At 48.4% G+C, this 15,811-nt stretch overlaps 1 long non-coding RNA gene across 2 annotated transcripts in view; it reads left to right on the top strand.

Annotated features, from left to right (window-relative positions):
* The first annotated feature begins 1,316 nt into the window (after positions 1–1,316).
* Positions 1,317–15,811, top strand: part of LOC102143918 (uncharacterized) — a 90,076-nt gene continuing 75,581 nt past the window's right edge. For both annotated transcript variants that reach the window (XR_012420030.1, XR_012420026.1), the window contains exon 1: positions 1,317–1,765. This is a non-coding gene — a long non-coding RNA (uncharacterized lncRNA). The remainder of the gene's footprint in view (positions 1,766–15,811) is intronic.

Genomic DNA, 15,811 nt, shown 5'->3' with positions numbered 1-15,811 from the left:
ATGGTTGTGAGAGTTGCAGAGCTTTATCGCTAAACCTTGAAATAATTGAAGCGTTCTGCTCCGCTTGCTTACAAACTAGGGTTGAAGATAACTTTCATTCAAAGTAGCAACCTTCTAAATCCAGTTTAGATGCGAGGCTCCCACTGACACAGGAAGAGACAGTGGTCCTTGTTTATTCTCCTGTGTTCAGATACTTTGTCATTTTTTCTTTGTATCCTGATCATCACTTCTGCTTTTCCAATTCAAACTAAAGGGAGTTTAGTTCTGTTTTAGAGAAGCTGTGGTTAGTGGTCTCTTTTCATGGTTTGCTTAATCTCTTCAGTTTGGTGCTTACATTTACCCAAATGGACTTTTCTTTAGTAAGACGGTGCCATAGCCCAGGGCTTCTCCTTCCATATCTGCTCCCCAGGAGGCCCCCCAGGAATGGGAGCTGGAGATCCAGCCCCTCTCCGTGTGCCGTTTTCTTTGAGTCCAATGTAGGTTTGGCTCAGAGAAGAAAACAGGCCTCCGGGTTGGGTGCCTCTGACTGCTTGCTTGTGAAATGTGTAATGATAAGGCGCCTTCCAAACTAATTTTACACATTGATAGTTGTAGCTTGAAGTATCGCTGCAGTCATAAGAATAAGAAACACTCCCATAAAGTAGATAAACAGAAAAAAGCCATAAAAGTTTAATAAAGGGCAAATAAAATGGTGTTGTAAGAAGGTACAGTGGGAAATGCTCTCAGTCCACCCAGATCGGCTGTGGCGTCCTCCTGTAAATACATTCAGCTACGTGTGGCCCTGATCACAATCACTACTGTGAATCGTGATCCAAAATGTTCTTGGGGGCGGATGCCTGGACTGTGCCAGCAGCAGAGTCTGATTGGGCGTCACGGCGGTGATGTGCTTAGCGCGGCCAGCTGGGCTGAGGGGTGGCCACCCGTGCACTCGCCACGTGCAGCCACTATTCTGGTGATGGAGTTGCACGCTTCACAGCTTGTCCACCTGGGCTCCTTAAAGTACCGGGAACCCAACCGCAGGTGGGTGCCTCCCAACATGGGAGCTTTCTTTTTTATCCAGGGCCCTCTGGCGCTGCAGACCCCAGCCACCGGTCCCTTGAGCCCACGGGGAGGCACCACAGGACTCCGCTGGGCCATGGAGGTCCCCGAGCAGGTGGTCATTTGTTGCTTATGAAGTGGTCCATGGCCTGTGAGTTTATTCCCGGGGTCTGTGTGGGCGAGAGTAACCAGTTCACAGCTGGGCACTTACCCCTTACACAGGTGACTCTAGTTGAAGTGGAATCTATATTAGCTCATACAGGAGTACGTGAGGAGCTAGGAGGGTGGGGAGGCATGGTCCTAGCGTTAGAGTCTGGGCTCCTGACGTTCTGTGTCTTCCTGTTGAGGGGCCGTCAGGGCCGCTGTGGGTCCTGAAGACAGTGGGTGCCATATGGACCAGGGGGTGCGCAAGCCTCTAGAGGTTGCGGGAGGCAAGGAGACGGTCGCTTTCCCAGAGCCAGCCCTGCCGACACCTCGATGTTAGGTGGTGGGACCTGTTTTGGACTCCAGCTTCCAGAAATGTGAGAAAATAAGTCAGTGTTTAGGGCGCTAAATTTGGGGTGATTTAGTGGAGAAATAGAAAACTAGTCCACGAAGGTGCACGCATTGAAATGTGCTCTGTCCAGGTGTTCACAGTGGCGTGAGGGGGATGGCATCAGGGTTCTGGGAACCGTGCAGTTTTACTGAAGGAAGGGAGCTCGCCACGCCTTTCCTCATGTAACTGAAGGTATGTATGCCTGCCACACCGCCCAGGAGACAGGGACTAGAATTCGGACTTTATTTCTTATGGGAACCAAGCCACAGTCAGAACACGGTGAGGGCTGAAATGAGCTTCCTACAGCCTGAACTGGGAAGAGGAGTGGCAAGTAGTTTGTGTTTTTCTACACAGACCTGTCCTTTCAAGTTTTAAGTTCTGGAAAAAGGGAGAAGCTAGACACACCTCGGCGAGGGACAGTGTTTCTGGAGGTGGTGTGGCTTCAGCCTGAACGTGGCCATGTGGCTGGGAGACTCAGAAACTGCCCTCCAAGGGCACTCATCTGTTCCTTATTGCACTAATACCTCATTTATAGAAATCCACAGAAATTCCAGAGCAGTGCGGGAGGCCTCTGGTCTGGATGGGTTTGTGTGGACCGAGGGCGTGGGGTGTTGTCCCAAGTGCTTATCCTGATCTGGCAGAGGCTCTGTTCCCAAATAATTCCACAGTTTCAGAGCCTATATGTGAGGGATTGTCTTGTAACTTTGTTGCATATAAAGGAAACAAAGTATGTCTTGAGGGTCCAAAAATCCATTTAGTAGTCATGGCTGTAAACTCACACATGGGGCTTTGGGATGAAGTGAAAAGCACCGTCACCTGGCGTGGACGCTGCACGGTATTTTTAGTGTGGTGGCTTGCTCGTGCCTTGAGCGCCATCTGCGGTGTGAGCAACAGCTGTGCAGTTGAGAGATGTGGGCAGGGCAGCTTGCTCCTCCAGGTGCGTGCAGGCATCCGGGTGAGGGGCCTGGGATGAGGCCACGTCAGTGGCAAGGAGCTTGGTTGTGTCAGCAGATATGTCTGCCTCTACGGTCCAGCAAGCCAGCCAGAACCCAGTTTTCCTTTGGTCATCTAATGCCAGAAAAAAAACTGTTTCTTAGAGATTCTCATAATTTATATTAATGAACCATTTGACCATACATAAAATGTTATAAATGCATGAGGCTTTACAACTTGGCAGATATGTAACTCACATGTTATGATTGAATCAAACTGTTGAAGATACTTGTTTCACTTGAAGGTTTTTAGCATTTTATGCACAAACCAAATGCCAATAGCATTTTGAAAGAGTGTTTTGGAATTTTAAACAGAGTGAGACAGTACTGGGTCTCTGGGATGCTGGTGAGGTGGACGTGACCTCAAGCTCTTGGAGCTTGCAAGCAAGCAGGATTCCTAAATTGTCACACCTGCAGTGCTGGAAGTCAAAGTGGATTTCTGTAAACGAGGTATTAGTGCAATAAGGAACAGATGAGTGTCCTTGGAGGGCAGTTTCTGAGCCTCCCAGACACCCCAGGGGGAAGTAGGGGAGGGGTGCAGTTACCCACCAGAACCTGGACGGTGGAGCCGGGTTTGCAGGTGGCCCTACGTGGCAGGTCATTACGTGCAATAAGGAACAAGTGAGCGCCCTTGAGGGCGGTTTCTCAGCCCTCTTGGGAACCGCAAGTGGAAGAAGACCCAAGGTGGGGGGTGGGGGGTCAGTTATTCCCTGGAGCCTGGATGGTGGCGCCGGGTTTGCTGGTGGTCCTGCGTGGCAGGTCATTACGTGCAATAAGGAACAAGTGAGTGCCCTTGAAGGCAATTTCTCGGCCTGCTTCAGAACTGCAAATGGAAGACGTCCCAAAGTGGGGGGGGGGGGGAGATGGTCAGTTATCCAGTGGGACCGCGTTTGCTGGTGGCCGCTGCATGGCAGGTCACTGCGTGGAGCCATGGGAGGTGAGTGGAGTGGGAATGGAGGACGCACCCTCCACAGCTACTTCTGGGAGTTGACTCTGGTAGCAAAGGGGGCATAGAGGGATTCCCATCAGGGGCAACACGGCTGGTGTCCCACGTGTACTGGACGCCGAGGTGTGGCTATATGTGATCTCAGTCTCCACAGTCACCCTGGGACGTGGGTTCAGTTACCTTTCCATTTCTCAGTTGAGAAATCTCACAGGCTCACATCACAGCTGGGTGGGTTAGAACTCATGTCTCAGGCAGGATTGGTCCCAGAGCCCAGCTCTTACCCCACCTGCTCTTTTCAGTCCACCAATCTTGAGAGGGGTGTGTGGTGGTGGTGATGGGCGGCTGAGAAACCAAAACAGTAGAAGGGGGGGGCAGGAAATAAACCAGGCAGGAGACACAGGCAGTGCTTGGGAGGTCTGCGTGGGGTCTGGGTGTGGGGGGGGCACCTCTGGGCCTGTGAACCCCATTCTGTGCTCCTGGCTTGCCCAACCTTGGCCCTCAGCCACATGCTGCACACTTTACGTGAAATCTCAGTCCCTCGCGTGGTGTGGGCATCTTTTCTCCCTGGCTTTGCCTCTCCTTAAATCACGGAGTCTCAGTGGGGGTGGCAGGGTGGTTGGTGGTCCCTGTAATTTGCCTTCCACCTCCCCATCCTTGTCCTATCCGGCCTGTTACCTGAATCTGCCTCTTCAGAGCCTGCAAATGAGTGGAGGCCACGGCAGCCTCTCACTGACCGGCCTCTCAAACTTGTTTATTCATCAGAGTTGTGTTAAATGCTGATTCCTAGGCACCCCATTAGACTCTACGCCTGCCTGACATGGGTACTTTGAGTAAAGTACAGAGGGTTGTTGGGCTGTTGTAGGAGGGAATTTGCATTTGCAGAATGTCCACTGTGGTCCTTCCAGCACTCTCCACACACACGTGGCATTAAGCCTGGAAGATCTCTGGTTGCTGTGCTGGTGAGGAAGCCTCAGTTGAACGAGGGGCTGCTGGGGCTCGGACTTGATTCCTGGGCTGGGGGCTGCGGGCTTGTTCTCTTCAGTGGGCCTGCTGATGGGATGCCCTGGGAAGTCCTGCTGTGCACTCGGGGGAAGGTGCAGAGACAGGCTCAGGGAATACAGACCATGGATTTAAAAATTCCTACTGGAAAATCTTTTATGAGCAAATTTGCATCTGACTGAAGACAATCAGTGCTTGAATAGTTGGTTTGTTTACAAAATTGATCCTATGAGCAAACAGATTAAAGTTATCATTCATGCCTTGTCTATAATGTAAATAGGAGCTATTACCACAACCTAAATTAGCTTTACATTTTGTATCAGATTGCAGTCCAGATTACAAACGGCTGCTTGATAATCTAATTGAGAAAATGGAGGAATTTAGTACTTGGAACCCAGAGTGAAGAGAACAGAATTGCTTTGATTTCTCAAAAGTGTGTGACTGAGGGGGTGACCTGGGGTGAAGAGAAGTGGGGAGTCATTACCCTGGAGGAGATGATCTGCCCCAGCCTTTCTCAGCTGTCTTCTCGATAAAACAAAGGGGCGATAAAAGGAAAAATTCAGCACTGAGTTCGTCTATGCCCTGAGCTTCTCATACGGTCATTAATGTGACCGGGCTATATCTGTGAAGCCTCCATAGAGGCACAAAGGAATTAGGCTAGAGTAAGGCAGCCAGCGGCCTCTGGTGTTTGGACCGCGTGTCATTTCCTAAAGCCCTTTTGGGTGGAATGACAGTCGCAATGTCTGTTCGGAGGAGTGTAATCTCACATATGAGATGCAGAATTTAAACACCAAAGCCAGGAAGCTTGGTGGGAGTGGCTGTCTTCCAAGTGCTTTTCTGTGCTGCCGTGGACGAGGCCTGGATGTGTCATCTGTTGGTGAGATCCACTGGTGAAGGGGCTAAGCAAACCCTGGGGGGTGGGGGGGTGGTGTGTGAAGTTACATCTTTTCTGGCATCCCAAGTAAATACATTTTGTAAAACTTGTGAATTTGACCCTGACCCTAACCCTGAGTGTTGAAGTCTGGTGCAGTGTCTTGAGCCCTCTTCTGCATTGAGGGTGAGTGACTGTAAATGACCGATTCCTCAGTGGTGAAGGTTCAAATTTAGCTTCCCTGAGGAAGCCAGACCTCAGTCACATGTATCTCCATTGTAAACACTGCGGCCCCTAGGCAGGTGGCTGCAAGTTTCCAGGCCCTCCTTGGAGAAGCAGCCATGCGGTGCTTGGTGATTTGACAACATCAGCTACCTTCTGTCTTCTGTCTAATCACGGTACTAAATGATTCTCCTACAAGGAAATGGATCTGATTTCTTCCCCAATCGTTGGAAGAAGCAGCCTGCCTAGGGACTGCACCATCCTCTGCACTTTCACAGCGAAGCTTGTGTCTGTCTCTGAGGAGTGTCACGTGTGTCGCGGGAATCGCGGGAATTGCCTCAATTCTTGCTTTTGAGGGCTCAGGCAGCTCTGCCTGTTTCACCTGGGATGAGCAGCGGGTGGTCTCTGGCTGCTGTGGGACTAGGGCTTGGGGTGCCTCATTACATCCGGTGGCCTGTCCAGGTGGGCATCATTGTCTTTTGCCTGTTGGCTGAGGCAGCGGTGATGCCATGGGAGTCATGCTTGTGTCAGGGCCAACCCAGTTCTTCCCATGCACACCTCTCCTGCTGGAGTGCCTGTCCTTATGATGACGTGTTGAATTAGCGTGGAGAATACAGAGAGGCTCTGGGCCTCTCCTTCCCATTCTTACTCCCTGGAGCTGTGATGCCCGACAAGGGAGCCCATAGCCTGAGACTCCTTTAATTAGAATAAAGATTTGATTACATAGCTAATCACACTGGAAAAGAACTTCACAGGTTAAATTCCAGATTCAGCCCTTTGGGTCTAGTGGCCACGTTTCAGGGCTCAGCAGCTGTAGGTGGCTGTTGCCTTCGAGTTGGCTGAGCAGTTTGGGACGTTTCCAGTTCAGCAGGCAGTTCTCTTGCATGGCTCTGCCTGTGGTGAGGGCACCTCAGCTGGAGACCCTTGTGGGGATCCCTTAGGCATCTGGCTGCAGCCAGGCTGCACGGTTCCTGTGCCCCGGGTCCTCTGCAGGCCCAGATGGATCCCACCACAGAGCCAGCACTGCTAGACTTGTGGTACTGTGTGCAGACACCAGAGGGGCAGGTCCAGGCCTTGCAGGGGCTGGGGTGACTGGCCTCTTTGGCCAGGCTCCTGTCTCCGAGTCTTCATGGGAAATGCATCCACCATCCACACCGTGCACCAGAGGAAAACTGCAGGCTTCTCTGTGGATGGTGAATTGAGATCATGCAGAGTGACTAGGCTTGGGCTCCTGACCAGCGTGGAACCTGATGATACCTTTAGGTGGAACCTGACATGCCTCCGTGTGTACATGGCAAAGAGAATGCAGCATTGTCAGCTTGAATCCAGATATGCTCCCGTTTTGAGGTGGAAGGTTCTGGGAGTATTGACCGTTGGTGATTGTCCTCCGTGGAAGACTTTGAATGCTGGCACTGGTTTAGGATAACCCTGGTATCCTGGTCCTGTATGTGGGCATCCCTGAATATCCCGGGCTGGAGGAAGGCAGGGCAGATGGGAGGGTGATAAGCGGTGAGGTGTTTCCAGCTGTGGGGAGTGATGCCATCAGATGGCCGAGATCGGGAGGGTGGTGGCCGGGGGACCAAAGCAGGGGTGCGTGGAAATGCCATGTTTCCTGGGGCGTGGGGAGGACCTGTTGAACTCTATTCCTGGGCAACAGTTCTTCCATTCTCAGGAATCGGTGCCATTGTAAATGAGTAGCAAATTCTGTAATTGCTCTAACTACTTACTGTTAAGTCCCCATCCCAATTACCGTGAATTAGCAACAGTGATAACAGCTTGCCTGGTCAAGCCTTGCCAAGAAAAACAGTGGAACTGGTTTTAGTTGCCTTGAGTTCCCTCCAAATCAGATTCCTTAGCGGCTTGTGTCTCCACAGCTGCTGCAGTTCCCCCTGGGCGTGGCAGGCACGTTCCAGACATTCACATCTCAGTCAGATGCGGGTGTGCATATTATTTATAGAAAATCGCACTGCGCTGTGATTGGCTTGAGCTGACATTTTCTAGGTGGGAGGTGGAGGCCAAGGACCTGTGAGGGACTGTCCTCGTGTCCGAGTGTCCTCTCATTGGAGCAGGTGCACATCTGTTATTCAACAGTTCTAATGGGATGAAATTAGAAATACGAATTTTTTAAATTCACGTGTTATGAACTTTCTTCAGTGATTTCCTCTGAAATGAGAGACTATTTGTGGACAAGGCACTTAGCCTGCAGCTCTCCTGAGAACTGTCCTAGACCTCGATGCTGTCCTATGGCCTCTTCCTGGGTGTGGGGTGCTCTGCTTGAAGCAAAACCAAAGGAAAGAACGTGGTCATTGTGCATCACTACTGCAGCCAGCTCAATGCACACCCACTGGGAGGGGGGCCGGACCACTTAACATTTTAAATGCATTTAACATTAAACCAGCAAGTCAGCCAGTGCTTTCTGTAACCAAGCTGCCTGGCTCATGGGAACCTGACACTTTTTGGAAGAGAATACTTGTGTCTGTGGAGTGTCAATATTTGTCTCATTTCTTGAGACTTTGTTCAAAGTGATGAACGTGTGTAAATTAGGACATTTTTGTGTAAATTGGGCCACAGAGCTCTCTAGGCACAGTCAGGGGAGTAAACGGTTGTGAAAGATGCCGCCTGATGTGAACCATGGCCAGGCACTTTGGAACCTGGGATCCCATCTCCAGCCTTTCAAAGGACGTAGAGGAATATAAAATGCAGACGCAAGAGTTTATATTTTGGGCATCTCTGTTCTTTTGAAATCAAAGTGCAAAAAGTTTGCTTTGAGTTCTTGCCCCATACTTGTTTTTCTCCTGAGGTTTTAAAATTTTCTTAACTGTGCTTTTTTCTCCCCCGGTCCTTGGGGACCTTCTATCTTCATATCTTCTTAAAAGATAGTGTTAAATTCAACACTGAAATTTAAAAACATGGTTTCATACTATTTTTCTTTTAACCGATGTATCTGACATTGGTGAAGAACTAAGTGGGCGTGTTGGTTTATTTTTACTTTTTTGTGAGAGTCTTGCTGTGGTGCCCAGGCTGGAATGCAGTGGCATGATCTTGGCTCACTGCAGCCTCACCTCCTGGTTCACGCCATTCTCCTGCCTCAGCCTCCTGAGTAGCTAGGATTGTAAGTGCCTGCCACCATGGCTGGTTCATTTTTGTATTAGTAAAGATGGGGTTTCAACATGTTGGTCAGGCTGGTCTTGAACTCCTGACCTCAGGTGATTCACTCACCTTGGCCTCCCAAAGTGCCGGGATTACAGGCAAGAGCCACCACACTCGGCCTGGGATATTCTTGATTGTAACTGTAACAGATCCCTTTAATAAAAACAAAACAGAACAACAACAACAAAAAACCCAGCTGTCTGAAAAGTCCCAAAATTAAAGAGCTCACTTGGACACGGATTTGGACACCAGTGGAGTGGCCCAAAACAAACCATAGTTACATGGGCCATTCGGCCTGTTAGATCCTTAGGGTATTTGAAGTCGTGGGGATATTTGCATTTCTGCCTCTGGATATCGTGCTAGTATGAATTCGACTAGTGTTTGAGGGCCAGGCTCAGATCTGGGAAAATGAGCCCCTGTCCTCATGGTTCTTCTCTTCTGTGTGTGTGTGTCTTAGGAAAATAGAAAGCATAAGAGATTTTTTTCAATGAACTGGGAAGATGGAAAAACAAGCTTAAGATGTTGACTTATTTAGAAGAAGGGAAGTGCAAGGAATACTCAGATTTGCTGCTACAAAAAGAGGCCCCTGGCGGAGGCTGTTTCAGAGGTGGGATCTCTCTGAGAAAGGTGGTAAGAGGCAAATAGGATGCCCCATCTGGTTTGCCAGAGATGGGAAAAGTTAGTATCCCCAAAACAGCCTCAGCATTCTGGAAAAGGCTTCGGAAAACCAGCTAGGGTGTGGGACCTTGTTGGCCGCTGGGTAGAAGGAAAACATTGCTGGTCCTGAGGACTGTACTGTTCAACTGCTATAAAGAGCTACTTGAGGCTGGGTAATAAGGAAAATAAGGTTTAATCGGCATACAGTTCTGTGGGCTGACAGGCTTCTACATCTGGGGAAACTGACAATCAGGGTGGAAGGTGAAGGGGAGGCAGGTATGTCTTCACATGGCTGGAAGGGGAGACAGAGTGAAGGGGAAGGTGCCATGCACCTCCAAACAACTAGATCTCAGGAGAACTATCATGAGGACAGCACGTGGAGGATTGTGCTAAACCAGTAGAAACCACCCCCATGAATCAATCACCTCCCATCAGGGCCCACTTCCAACACAGAGTTACAGTTCAGCATGAGATTTGGGTGGGGACACACAGCCACACCATGTCAGGCTTCCCATTCTTCTGCATGTGCTTGGCAAATGCTTCTGTCACTTGTTTTGGTTTTTGTTGATACATAATATATGTACACATTTTCAGAGTGCATGTGATATCTTGATTCATCCCTATATTGATCAAATCTGGGTACTTGGGATGTCTTTCACTTGAAATACTTTCTTTTCCTTGTGCTGGTAATGTTCAAGTTATTCTCTCCTAGCTGTTTTGAAATACACAGTAGATGACCCACTGCCATCCCCCTGCTGATTTATCAATAGTAGGTCTTGTGCTCCCGTTAGGCTGTGTGTTTGTGCCTGTTACCAGCCTCTGCCCATCCTGCTTATGAGTGGGCTCTGCTGGGCCCTGTTGGTCACCTACTCTTGGCCTCCATGAGATCTGCTCTCAGCTCCTGCTTATGAGTGAGAACATGCGCCGTTTCTTTGTTTGGCTCGTTTGCTTAACGTCATGTCCTCCAGCTCCATCCATGCTGTCGCGGATGACAGGGCTCTCCACTGTGGTGGAGTATTGCTCCTGTGTATGATCAGGCCACATTCCCTTCATCCCCTGTTGATGGGCACTCAGGTGATTTCGGACCTTGGCTGCTGTGGATGGTGCTGCATTGAAGCCGGGAGCAGTCACTGGCTTTATACTCGGGGGACGTGAGCCACTTTGATGTTCTCAAGCAGCCTATCCCCAAAATCCTCCATGGAATGCCGCATTCCTTTGTGCCCATGGCTTCCACTAGGATGAACCGCTGGGAAGGGACTTTGAGTGAACGCTTGGGTTTCTGTCTTTAACTGGTACCTGATGGCACTGACCAAGTAGGGGTCCCAGTGACCCTGGACACTGCCTCACATAAGGTCCAAAGATGCAGTTAGGTTCTTTTTTTAACTTTAGAAAAAAAAAAAAAAAAAAAAAACTTTTGACCTGGTTAAGCTATAGCATTATCAGTGTTTTTCATATTGAAAAGATGTATATTTTATTTTCTAAGAAGGAAAAAAATCCTGTTAAATACTCTAACCACAGATTAAATCATGTCAAGGAAAGAGGTACTATTTTGGGGGAAAATCACCCCTTCATGTCAAAGATGAAGGAGATTACTTACATAGTTTGAGTTAATGATGAAATCTTAAGTGGTTTTGAGAAGACAAACTGTGGATGCTGCAAGACATGAGACTGAGGCTGATTTAATGTTAGTCAGCCCTGATAGAATGCGGCTATTTAAAGCTTGCTCCAGTATTGCTTGATAGATTGTAAGTTATTGTAAAGAGCTGTTTGATGCTTTTATTTTACAAAATATCGAGAAAAAGTTTGACAGCCAAGGAACAGCCTTCAACCAATTTCTTCCTAATTTCTATCACCAGAAAAATGTGTCCTGTTAATTCCAGAATTTACTTTTGGAAAGTTCCTGTAAGGAGAGCAGAGGTATTGGTGGTTGAATGGTGACTTGAATTTAGGTGAAGACCGTTAAATATTTCATAGTCATGTTTGTCTTGGTTTTAGCAATTTTATATTTTAGAACTGCGAGTCAAACCAAATGTGTTCTTTTGCTTTTGTGATACTCCTTTGTTTGTATAACTATATGGTAAAGAATGATAAAATGTGTATAGGTTATTTTTTCTGTGTAGATATTAGGATTTTTAGGGGAACAAATTAATCATTCTAATAGACATTGCGCTGTATGTTGGGTCCTTTGCATTTTGAATCAGTATAATGAGGACCACTTGAAAGTATGTTTCTATACAAGATCTTTTATATACTGACTTGTGTTATACAAAATCCTTCATCCTCTAAGACTAAGCAATGGGTTGGAGGAGAGGTTTAATCCCCCATTAGGTCTATTCCAAATGCCCAGAATTGAATGCAAGTAACAATTATGCTTTTGAAGTGGGGTGTGTGTGGGGGCGGGGGGTGGACTCCTTTTGAGGTCATGGGAGGGAGGTAAAGCAAAGATCAGATTTGCTGAAGAACATTTGTGCATATTCTAGTGGAGAAGTCATATGACTTGACTGCACTTGCGTACTCTGATTTTGGTTTCATTAGTGTCCATAGCCACAAGCCTCAGCCGCCTCTGGGAACCACACTGAGGGGCTGTGGTGAGGGTTATTACAGAGTGGTGTGTCTTAGTGAATGGCACAAATGGCCTTGTGGGCCTACTTTGGGTTTGCTTGAACCTGTAGATTGTTAAACTAATTTTAGTTTAACATTTTGAGGATTATAAATTATGATTCTTGTCTAAGAAGGTGTTTCTATTGTCTCTGAAGACAGGAGCCACAATACAGATGGTCCCTGGCTCACAATGGTTACATTTGTGAGTTTTTTTTTTTTTTTCAACCTTGTGATGGTGTGAACTAGTCACAGTCAGTGAATTGTTCGACCCGAGATGGGCTGCCTCTGGATGAACCCGTTGTAAGTTGAAACTATTACATCAAATGCACTTTCTATTTAGGATATTTTCAGCTTACACTGGGTTTATTGGAACAGTTTCATCCCATGGTAAGTCAGGGAGCATATGTGCTCATAAAAGTAGAGACGATCTCATAGATACCATGAGATACAATGTCTCTGATGTTATCGAGATACGATGAAAACAATCAAGTGGGACTTGGAAGCCTTGGAGGGACTGACTCACATGGGTGGCTCCTGGAATTCAAACGTGGGCGCCACTGGCTTGTGGATGTGAGGTCTTTGCCTTCTGCTTAGTCCAGTGGGTTATCGACTGCTCTCCAGGGCAGAGAGGTCCAGTGTTCCTGTGTTTAGGTGTTTGAGCTGCCTTAAGAGGCTAGGTCAGTTCTCACTGGTGTCTTCAGGGCTTTAGGCCTTCGGAACAAGCGGGAGGAAGCACGACTTTGGAGAGCTTTGGAAATCTCAACGGACTTCAGAGCCATCCCCTTGGCAGGAGAGAGCCCCACTGGAGGCGAGCAGGGTGCCCTGCAGGCCTGTGCAGGGCCCAGGAATGTACGGACGTTGTGAGGGCCACAGGACACAGATCGGTCTTGGCTCACAACTGGTGTGATGGCCACACAGCATTTCTGGCAGGTACATGAATGCGGGGACTTGGGTTTTGGGGTGTGTGTCCTGGTTGCCTAGTTGCTTGGAAGACCCCTATTCAGACCCCAGCCTGAGTTACCGTGACAGGCCTCCCGTTTCACAGGCCACAAGGAAGCCGTGGCGTCAGTCACTCGGTGCCCACCAGATGTCAGATGTGCTTGTGTATCTTCCCTGGTCTCGAAATGGGTCTTGTTTTGAGGTTATAGTAAACGTTCTTTAAGAGGGGTTTTTGGATTTTTTGTTTCCGAGGAGGCAGCAGGGAGAGCTTGAGCAGTGAGATCCCCTTCCCAACCAATGCGATTTCAGATCAGAGTAGGTAATTACGGCAGCGGAGCTGCGAGATCACCTTCCCAACCAATGAGAATTCAGATCACAGCAGGTAATTAGGGCAGCGGGGCGGGTGGCGGAACCCTGAACTGTGGCTGTTTCTGGTGTCTTGCCCCCGCGGACAGAGCGTGCTGGGGCCTCCCTAGTCCTCTGTGGGGTGGGTGGAGCGCATGAGCCGGGTGCTGCTGGGCCGTGGCTGGCTCCCCAGCCCGGGGTTTGTGCAGGACTCCTTCTGAAGACAATTTGGAACCCAGAAAGCAGCACTGAGGAGAACAGGTTTGTGCGTTTCTGGATCCTTGGTGCTTCCCAGTCTCAGAGGCTGCGCAGGCTCTGAGGGGTCTCGCCAGGGAGACTTGCACAGTCGGCCCCGGGGTGGAGTGGGGCTGCAGCGGGTCTTGCAGGAGCCGGAAGGTGGGGGTGAGTGTCTCTCACAGGACCTTTCAAATGGGCCCAGCAGGATGCATCTGTGGAAATGGTGCCACCTAATGCTGGGCTGTGGCCAGCAGGACCTGAAAGGCTACAGCGGGCTGTGTTTGAGAGCTCTTGAGAGTCTCTGCACAGTTTTCCTTGGTTTTTGTCTGTTTGGAGGACGCTTCCCCTTTTCTTGGGCTTTCCTCGCCTTCTGAGCTTCCTTGTTAAGTATGACAAAGCCCTGAGAGGGCATTTTTATGGCATAATTATGTTATCCTGGTGGCTGGGTAAATGACCTGCAAATGCGGGTGACTCAATAGCTCTGAGGGTGTTCACTATCCAAGACAGAGGTGGGAAGGAAATGTTCAGGCAGGCGTCAGAGGATCTGTTCTCTGCTTTACACTGGGGCCCTGGTTCACTGACAGTCTTCACACTCCATCCAAAATGGGGATAATGAAGTCTCACGGATTCGGCGTCAGCTGAGAGCTGCCTCCAGCACAGTCCTGTGTGAGTAACAGTTTGTATGTTTGGTGCGAAGGGCGGGCGTCATTTGATCTTATTTGTGGTGGTGCTTATTGGTGGATTTTCCGTAAGGAATTTAGACTTTATTAGCTTTGGCAAGGGAATCCTGAGCAATAAATTGGAAGAATGTTTCAGGAAATTCTGGAACCTGCAGTGAATCTGGAATCTGTTTGAAATTGAGATTTGGATTCTCATGATTTCCTAATGCTACCCCAAAACCCAGTAGTTGAGACAGTCGTAGAGCTTCAGTTGTGCTGCCCCAGTTTCCCCATTTTAAAAGGAACACGTTGCTTTCATCTAGAATGTTCTGAGCTCTGAGTGCTGCTGGCGGAGTGACCAGCCCTCTGCATCAGAGGGGAAGCCAGGGCTGCGCTCACGACGTCGCAGCAGCTGGGAGCTGACCCTGGACCTCAGGCACGTGTGCTGCTGACCATTTTCTGTAAACTCCAAGGGTGCAGTGGTCTCCTTGGCGCTTTACAGTCTTCTGAAGCTTTTGAGGTGTCTGCACCTTACAGATTTTTCCGAAGTAGACGGCCTTTTCCCACACCCTTGTGCTGAGTTTTGTCAGAGGCTGGTGTGTGGGAAGCACCACACCCACATTCTGACAGGGAAGACTCTGGTGCCCAACTGAGGTCAGAGTGGAAATTTGTTTTTCCTTCCCTCCAGTCTGGTCCAGCTGCTCCCTGCTTGGCCAGAAGAAAATCATGCTTATCCAAGTCGTAGGAAAACCCCCTTAGTCAAACATTTGTCTTTTTTCTTTAATATACTCATTTAGTTTATATGTGAATGATAGATAGAGAAATGTCTTTTTAGGGGAAAATTTCTTTAATCACAGAGAACTTTTTGGATTAAAAACTGCAATCAAGAAGCTATTTTGTTTTTTTTTTTTTTTTTTTTTAAATTTATTTATTATTATTATACTTTAAGTTGTAGGGTACATGTGCATAACGTGCAGGTTTGTTACATATGTATACTTGTGCCATGTTGCTGTGCTGCACCCATCAACTCGTCATTTACATCAGGTATCACTCCCAATGCAATCCCTCCCCCCTCCCCCCTCCCCATGATAGGCCCCGGTGTGTGATGTTCCCCTTCCTGAGTCCGAGTGATCTCATTGTTCAGTTCCCACCTATGAGTGAGAACATGCGGTGTTTGGTTTTCTGTTCTTGTGATAGTTTGCTAAGAATGATGGATTCCAGCTGCATCCAAGTCCCTACAAAGGACTCAAACTCATCCTTTTTTATGGCTGCATAGTATTCCATGGTGTATATGTGCCACATTTTCTTAATCCAATCTGTCACTGATGGACATTTGGGTTGATTCCAAGTCTTTGCTATTGTGAATAGTGCTGCAATAAACATACGTGTGCATGTGTCTTTATAGCAGCATAATTTATAATCCTTTGGGTATATACCCAGTAATGGGATGGCTGGGTCATACGGTACATCTAGTTCTAGATCCTTGAGGAATCGCCATACTGTTTTCCATAATGGTTGAACTAGTTTACAATCCCACCAACAGTGTAAAAGTGTTCCTATTTCTCCACATCCTCTCCAGCACCTGTTGTTTCCTGACTTTTTAACGATCGCCATTCTAAC

The sequence above is a fragment of the Macaca fascicularis genome, chromosome 11, assembly GCF_037993035.2.
Source record: "Macaca fascicularis isolate 582-1 chromosome 11, T2T-MFA8v1.1".
Classification (NCBI taxonomy): Eukaryota; Metazoa; Chordata; class Mammalia; order Primates; family Cercopithecidae; genus Macaca; species Macaca fascicularis.
Note: the sequence above shows the minus strand (reverse complement) of the source record. Positions and strands in the feature narration are given on the sequence as shown.